Source organism: Hesperophylax consimilis, chromosome 14, assembly GCF_061612785.1.
Source record: "Hesperophylax consimilis isolate HC1 chromosome 14, BYU_Hcon_1.0, whole genome shotgun sequence".
Classification (NCBI taxonomy): Eukaryota; Metazoa; Arthropoda; class Insecta; order Trichoptera; family Limnephilidae; genus Hesperophylax; species Hesperophylax consimilis.
Window position 1 is genome coordinate 20,869,277 of NC_142849.1, and position 8,983 is coordinate 20,878,259.

At 33.5% G+C, this 8,983-nt stretch overlaps 1 long non-coding RNA gene across 2 annotated transcripts; it reads right to left on the minus strand.

The window, feature by feature from the left end:
- Window positions 1-1,755: 1,755 nt before the first annotated feature.
- LOC149418043 (uncharacterized) lies at window positions 1,756-3,296 on the minus strand. Of its 2 annotated transcripts, XR_016303124.1 has the most exons (4): window positions 2,621-3,296; window positions 2,434-2,521; window positions 2,260-2,357; window positions 1,756-1,911 (listed from the first exon to the last, which is right to left on the minus strand). It is a non-coding gene; the product is annotated as an uncharacterized LOC149418043 (long non-coding RNA). The 2 variants fall into 2 exon arrangements; XR_016303123.1 differs by having other exon boundaries at window positions 1,756-2,357.
- Between the last annotated feature and the right edge of the window lie 5,687 nt (window positions 3,297-8,983).

Consider the following 8,983-nt stretch of genomic DNA (forward strand, 5'->3'; position numbering starts at 1 on the left):
TCATGCGTTATAATAATTACACAGTAAAACTTGCTTATAAAGAAACTGTATTTTTGAAACATAATTTAAAAAAAAAAATAAACTGGACGGTAAAATAATACATGTATTAAACAGTGGCGGCCAGCTAATATGTGCTCCCGAGCGCCGAACAACCAACAAGATTTCCGACATGGCTAATCACAATACGAAACTCGGTTCGGTTATAATATCTCATTCAAAAGGTACCTACTTATTAAGCGCGCTTAACTTGCAGACCGACTTTGACTTGTGCCTATGTTCGTAGCAGTTCGTTTTCGATTGCGATCCAAAATTTAACTGCTTTGTCGCATATTGTGTGGAACAGTCGAAAGCGTGGGTCCATACCATTACATACTATTCTTTGCAAATAATACCATATCAAGAACGGCGTTCGGAGTTTTACCACCACATCAGAAGGAACGGTTTATTCAGTAGAAAGTTAAACTAAAACGCGTATGTTTGATATTATTGTCGATATCGTTGTTTCAATTTACCATCTGCTATTTTTCAGCGAATGTTACGCTTCTTCGATACAAGCATACAGGATAAAACTTGTCATTAAGAGCGTTGTTTTCGCGGACGAAATTTCGACTCCCGCAAAAATAATTATTGTCCTGTGTCCCTCTCTAACGGAGCGTGCAGCGGGGAACGGAGAGGGAGTACCTGGCTTTTAGTACGGCTGACGTTGCAAGCGATCAAAAAAAGTTAGATAATATGAGATTAAATAAAAAAGAAATTAAGTTCAATGCTTGAATATTTGCACGAAGTCGGTGAAATGTCCCTTTCGTTTAGTTCATTCCATTAGCAGCACAGACATACAAGGGCTTCCGACATATTCTTTAATAGTATTGGTATATGCGCATGTACACGTTAGGCACTGACAATATCACGCATAAAAGGCCAGTAAAAGAGAAATGCTTTTTTTCTTTTGTGCGTGAATATATTTGCATCTAAACGGGGAATCACCCTTTTGTTTAGTTCATTTAAATTAGCAGATACGTGTATTATTGTAGGAGATACGGAAATTGTACACGTGCATCGTACATGTGGCCACAGACGAAATTATAATAATAGTAATAATAGGTGTATAAGTTTATAAATTAGATAAGTACAACAATATTAATTAACAGCAGTAAATAATATATGAACAGTAAGTAATATAATTGTAGAGAATAGAAATATACACTTACTTAAAATTTGTGTAAGTGCACCGGTAAAGGCCTTACCTTTGACATAATCTTTTATTTTTTAATTTTTACATTACCTTTGAAATTTTTGTGAATCACATTTTTTTTATTTTATCTGGAAGAAAGTTATAAAGTCGTGTCGCTGTGTATATAATTCCGAACACGCACTGACTTTATCACTGGGATTTTGGTCGAGATTATTTTTAAGTGTTGTGTAAGAAGAATATTATGTGAACAACAAAATTAAGTAATATAACTATAAATAAAAATAACCATAAAAATAGCAGCACAATAACAGCAAGAATAATAGCAACAAGCATATTTTATTCAAAAATGTTCAATGAATCGGTATAATTATTTCCGTCCATTCTAGGCAGTGAGGAATACATTTATGGTAGTTAGTCCCAGATTTTTTATACTGATAAAAATCCTATTTTATAATCTACACAATACATGTGCACAAGGTGAAAAATAAAAAAAGTCGGACAGGTAGTAGTTGTATAGTAAGAACAGACTCCAATATAAATAAGCAAATAAATAATAACATAAATAAAATTTAATTAAAAATTTAATTTCATAAAATTTGTCAGTCAACCACAAAATTTTCCAAATTTTCTAACTAAAGGCATTACTTATATGTTATATAATGTCGGGTGATACGTCTGACATTTTCTGCGACGATATTTCGGGTTCAATCACATCGGTACTAAAAGAAAAAAAATCAGGCATCAAACCGTGAAAACAAAAGACCGCATATTATACTGTCAAGGTATGATCAATATGTGTAGTGATTATACTTACAAATTCGACAAAATAGTACAAGCAATTATAGGCAAAAATGGAGGACGGTTTTTATTCTTAAATTTAATCACTTTTAATTAAAGATCGTCGGTGTAATATTGAATTGTACCAATGTGTAAAAACACTGTCATCAAAACTAAAAGCTGAACGGCAATAAAATGAAACTCTCACTACTAACCAAAAGATGGTATCTTGATGTTATTGTGTACATTCTCGAGAGTTTGTTCTTGTGAAAATAAAATTATTTGCTTACCGTTTGCTCAAAATCCCACAATTCACATCGATGTTTTAGCATCGAAAAAATCCTTGTTGGCAAATTTAGCCTGACAATCTTTAACATCATTTACGGAACTGAAAACAACAAAAAAACATTATTTTTTACCGTAAAAAATAAATACTTATAATAAATATTGCATTTAATTTTCACCTGTTCCGAGTTCTTTCTGTCTTTTTGACATTGCACTTCCTCTTTTTCCGGTGCATACTGGGTGGCTTACCACGTATCCACTTTCGACCTAAAACACAAATAACATTTTATAAAAATCAATAACGTAAGTACCCTAATTCATAACCTAATTATCATTGTTAAAAATGCTCAAATAATGATTACTTACCCATGTTGAATGAAATAAATTATTTGGGGATGCTTCGGTTAAAAACTGTGGAGTTTAAAAATAATATTATTCGTAAACAAAGTAACAAATTCGTCAATTATATGTCCGCGCGGGCTGACTGCGAATGTCACATATACATACACTAGCAATAATAATAAAAAAATGAAGGACGATTGACGTAGGTATGTATGCATGTATTTGTTAGGCAGGCGATCTCTCCGGGGCCCCTGCCCCCCGGCCCGTGCTTCACCTACTCTAGCCAGCCCGACTCAAGAAAGTGCGAATGAGACAATAACAAAAAAGCTAGTTAAATATACGTTGAATTTGTGGCCACCAAATTCGGCTTTTGAAGCAAATAAAACTTTTTTCAGTGAAGATTCAAATTTTATTGTATAGTTCATTATATGCCTGAGACGGGATATGTGAGATTTTTTCAAAAAATATCTTTCATTTGGTCACAAAAAATTGCCAAAGATACCTCGTAAAATCATGTAAAATCGTCATCTTCTGGGGCCTATATTCTATAATTTAAGGCAAAAATCGAAAATCTGATCCATATGCGTACTTTATATTTACCATGTCTTTTAACTAAAAAAAAAAAAAACAGTTTACTCTAGTATTTTAGCCGTAAATCCAAATTAAAATTTTGTATGAAACAGGCACCGCAGCCGTTCCTCTTAAGAGATGAGTGATGGTCAGATTACTTATTATCAGTTCAGTCAGTACTCGCCGTTGCCAGGCATTGTCTCTTGAATTTAAAACTTTTCTTACTCTGAGAAAGTTTTGAAGTTTAATTGCAGGTTATATCGATCTTGTATATCAATTATTAATAAGGCATATCAATTGCATGTTATACTAATTTATGATTACTTTTGTGTTTGTTCAACGTATAAATTAAGAATGAGTTTGAATGTGGAATACATTAAGAATAATAGGTCGAGTTTTGAAAACAAAGTGATAATAAAAAATGCCGGTCCACCTAAAACCTGAACTCATAATAAAATAAGAGTGCAAATCTGGATAGAAGAAGTTTACTCGATCATTTAACAAAACAATGTATAACAAAGCTTGTAGCTCTGTGCATGTGATCAATTGAATAGTTTATTTTGTTTTACGTGTTTAATTTACGATGTTGATTCAGTTTGGACAATCAGCGGTGTTACTGATGTAACTCACCTTTCTGAAAAAATCAAAAAACATAATTCTTATCATTTACATTTACAAAAAGTTTTGAGCTTAAAGGTTTTAGGAAAAGTTGACATCAGAATGCAATTGGATTCAGGCTACCGTGCCTAAGGTAAACACCATAATGAGCTATTTAATAAAAATCGATACAGGTCAAATTTTCCAGAACATGATTTCAATGTGACGCTTAAAACGTATGACTTCCTAAATAAAGTTCAGTACCTAAAAGGTAAACTCTGTGCAATTTACGCCCGCGACGATTTTTCAAAAGCTAACGGCGCTTTATCAATTTTACAACTTTTTTATAGTACTTGTTTATTAGAAGACTTTCCCGAAACTGTGAAATTACTAAAACTTTTGTGCACCATTCGTGACCTTTGGAATGACCTCAGTTGAAAGCTAAAGATGTTTCTCAACGTTAAAAAGAATAAAATCTTTTAACACGTTGAGCCAGGACAGACTGAACGCACTATCAGTGTTAAGCATTGATAGAGGTCTTTGCTAAACAAAATGAACAGAGAATAGAACTTCTTTATAAATAGGTATGTACCCTTATTTAATTTATTTTATGACTTAATGTTGTAATCCGGTGAACCCCCACATATTTTGACCACCGGCCGCCACTGGTATTAAATACATAATCAAATTGCAAGACAACCTTATACCGATTTATGGCATTTACAAAAAAAATAGATTGCCCAGTTAAAACACACAGAAAAAATTACGTAGGGGAGGAGGGGGGGATCTGACCCTGACCCTGCACCACGGATGCGCCACTGCGCGTGGCCTACGTGCCTAAAAGATAAAGTTGGACGCGTGAGCTATGCAAGTGTTGGTTCGTTGTTGGGTACGGCAGTAGGTGCAGGGCCGGCCTTACTTTTTGTACTTCTGGAAGCTTCGTAACGTCAGTGCATCATAGCATCAATGTTGCGAATAAACAGGAGAAAAAAATGGCGAGCATAATCGCAACACAACCCAATCGGGAATTATGGGAAAGGGACAAAGCAACCGCATGGTTCTGCTCGCGCATTTTTCTCTTTTTCTTTTCTAAGATATTTTGCGATATTTTTCCCGATGTGACGGCATTGCTGTCAAAAAATAGCGCAATCTTTACTTACCGTACAAAAATCGTAATAAAGTATTTAAAATACAAAGTTACCAAAAAAATCAGCCGTTGAAATAAATTGATGTCATCAAATATGATTTAAGATTTTCACGGCCAAAAGTATTTTTGATATTTGTTTTTGGGGTGTTATGCCGTGTGGCGCTAACTCCTTATTTAGCCAACGTTTCGGACAACGTTGAACAAAACAAATAACAAAAAAAAATGATGTAACGATCTGAAAAATTGAAATATTAATTTTAATTTATTTCATAATTTATTCTCGTCTGATAACTATTTAAACAATGCAAAATTACAGTAATTAAGTAAGTTATTTCTTGAAATTATGCATCCTTCTGGTGATATTTCCTTATTTATTTATTTATGTGATACATAATAAATATTGTCGATAAATTCGGTCCTGCTCATTGATACCTACTAATGGCTCCTATATATGTTTGTAAACCGGCGAATCTAAAACTGTGGTACGCGACGACAAAAAAAAACTTTCTTTCGGAACTATAATACTAATAGTAAAACATTTTCACGAATATAATAATATTATTTGATACTTATTTAAAACTTAGAATCAGAGCCAAAGGGATAAATATCCTATATAGCATATACTTTGCTATGTTGATGACGAATGCTGATGGTGAATACAACAATAAGAATGTTGCGATCATTATCGTTCCTATTTTCTTAACACATATATAACTTCTAGATACTAAATGCGATCTATCAATGTTAATTCATATCTACCCAGATGCAGTTTTGTTACCTTACGTACTGCGAACAAGGCTCCGCCATTAGAACCAAATCGTTTTTTGAAAAAATCAAAATTATGCCCTTAGATATCATTAGGTGCATTAAATTTAATACTATTTGATAGTTAATTACTTTGACAGTCGTCACTACCACAACTCATATCAAGTATTAAATTTTGTTGGAGTGATAATTGGAGTGATACCTCAAAATAAATCAATGGAAAATTAGATACCCGTGACTCTGTCCCACCGAGGTTTAAGCTATGCGCTTAATGTTATAATATATTTGCGCTACGAAAATGTGTCCAAAGAAGCAAAGCTGGCGGTCCACAATGGTGTGCTGGTACCTATCCTGATTTTTTTTTTTTTAAGAAAGAAAAACATTCCCGGGTTACGAATAACCTGACAATATTTTAAAATCTCCTACTACCACCACAGTAAGCTGAAAATGTTGCTTGTGTTGTGATGGAGTACTTAGCCAGCCGAGGAATTGAACACAATACGCCTGAGTGGGACCCAAGCGCGATGTCAACTCGGCCACCGACCGGTCACGGCAGTGAGGCATTTACCGGTCAGAGGAAGGGAGAAAGTAGATTGATGTAGAATTGAGATCACTCAGGCGTGTGTGGTGAAACCATATGACGCAAATGTGAATTGTAAAAGTCACACGGAGAAAAAAAGAGTATCGCTTTTTTAAAATGAAAATACTGTTAAATATGACTGCATGACCATTTAACAATAAATTATATTAGTCATTCAGAATATATCTGAATACGTGTACACGCAGGGGGCTTTGTCCGAATAAATATAATGGACGAGATGCAAAAATATTGTAATTTTTAAGAACACGTGTTCCGACTTCCGATATTCGATATTCATGCTTTACAGAGAGTTAGTTATGAAATTTCTCAAAACATTCGTTTTAGGCCTCCAGTCCCATTTTAAACAGGAAAACGGATAAGACCAGATTTTTAATAAATTAAAAATATTTCATATCAGCAAGTTTTCTCCATATCAGGAAGATATGGCTCGATCAAGTAAACCAAATACTTGTGTTGGGTCATGTCAAGAGACAGAATAATAGAATCCCAATGAATCAAGGAGTGTACACAGGGATGTGTTACGGTTTATCCTCTCTAACATCCTTCCCGGGAATAGTGGTATAATAGGTTAATTAGTTGTGGTAATATATCTATCAGAAGATTTAAAAAAATTATATTTGTGTTTCAGGCAAATAATTATTGCTTATAATAATTTAATAAAAATGTGTTTAGAGTTTTTCACAGAAAAAATTAAATAATATTTTTGCAGTTTTTATGATTGTTTACGATAAATTGCCTACTATGTACACAATTTATGCTCTTGGTGTTGGTTCCGCGACGTTCAAACCTTTTATAATAAAAGCACAAAATGCGACAATTCGAAATTTCTCGATGCCCACAGTTTGAGATTTCCACTATTCAGTGGACGAGTCTGGATTGAACCAATGAAGAAATGGAATGGAAACATGTTTACACGTCTGATGCATGCGCGGACCGCGGCTCTTGAACTCCCAAACTACCAAACTCAAACTCCCGATACAATCATCGTATTCATATTATTCTTTGTATTCAAATAGTCTTCATCTATAGGAATAGACAATACGGCGAACACTGTTGGTAGGTACCTACCTATAATGAAATGGGAACTAGTAGTGTTGCATCGTTTCGTCAGCATTTCTGTGGCTACATTTTTAAAAATATTCGATTACTCTCTGACGGTAGGTACCTCCCTATCCTGAAATGGGAACCAGTAGTGTTGCATCGTTTCGTCAGCATTTCTGTGGCTACATTTTTAAAAATATTCGATTACTCTCTGACGGCAGGTACCTCCCTATCCTGAAATGGGAACCAGTAGTGTTGCATCGTTTCGTTAGCATTTCTGTGGCTACATTTTTTTAAAATATTCGATTACTCTCTGACGAAACCCTTTTTCGACAATCAGACGAGAACAAGAAAACAGTAAAGAGTCTTTATAGATGTTAAGTGAGTGGTTTATTTATTGATGTTAGACTAGAAACAAACTTCGGACAAGCCATAAACATCAAATTACATTCCAACCGAGGCGTCCATAAATTATAATATTTGGATAATTTATATAGTGCCGTTTTCGTGAAAATTAACCTTTATGTGAGTATTTTTTTATATAATGCGTAGATATGTGATTTTTTCTTCGTTGGAAAGATAAGTAAATATTTTTCTCAGTTTGTTTCAAATACATGGATAAAATCCAAAAAATTGCCAACAAAGTGTGTGATTACCAATTGGCGGAATTTTTTCATTTTTTATTGCATAAACGGCATAAAAAAATATTGTTTTCTTACTTATTATCTACACAAAAGTAATATGTTTTCTAAATATAATTTTTTTTTAATTATTGACGTTTCGAGTAAAAATGTCCCGTTAAATTTATTTTGTAAAATTTTTTATGTTTGACGTGGTTTAAAAGAATATCAATGTTTATTTCAAAAACAAACTTTTTAGAGAAAATTTTATCTAGTTTTCAAAATGGTATTTTTTTCGATAACGATACTAAATATGTAGCAAATTTTAGATGTTTCGGGAAATTCCGTGAAATTTTAACATGTTGTTGGGACTTGTAGGTAAAAATATTTTATAACCTGAAGGGTTAAATTTTATTTCTGTCTGAATGTAAAATTACATTTTCTCGATAGGAAACATCAATAAATATTAATAACACAATATTCCCAAAAAATCTTAATTTTAGGTCACCGAACATATTTTCTCTATTGCAAGATCCAGAGTTCTAGAAGTTTATTGGGCGATTTACACGACGCTTTTTTAAACCAGTTTTCATAAGGACCGTTTACACGACGCTTTTTTAAACCAGTTTTCATAAGGACCGTAATTTAGAAAAAAAAGGACGTGCTCTATTTTTGTGCCGATTTTCGTACAGTTTAAGATGCGGGACATTATTTGACTTCTGTCGTCCGTTATTGTTTTATGTAACTATATTATGTGGGAATTTCGTTTTTTATTTAAAATTTTGACAAATATATTACTATAAGTGTTTATATCTATCCGATCTTTGAATTTTTGATGATGTGTTGGCGGCAACGGCAAGGGAAATGGCACATGCTTTCAAGTAATCTATAGGCCAGTACCCACGCTCGTTCATGCCCGATGGATTTACGCTCATTCGAATATGTCTCGATGCGAGAAAGATTTAAGTTCGTAATTCTTGCTCGATGTTTGACAGAAATGTACGATTTGACTGGGCATCTTGGTGGTATATCTGTGATGTCTTATG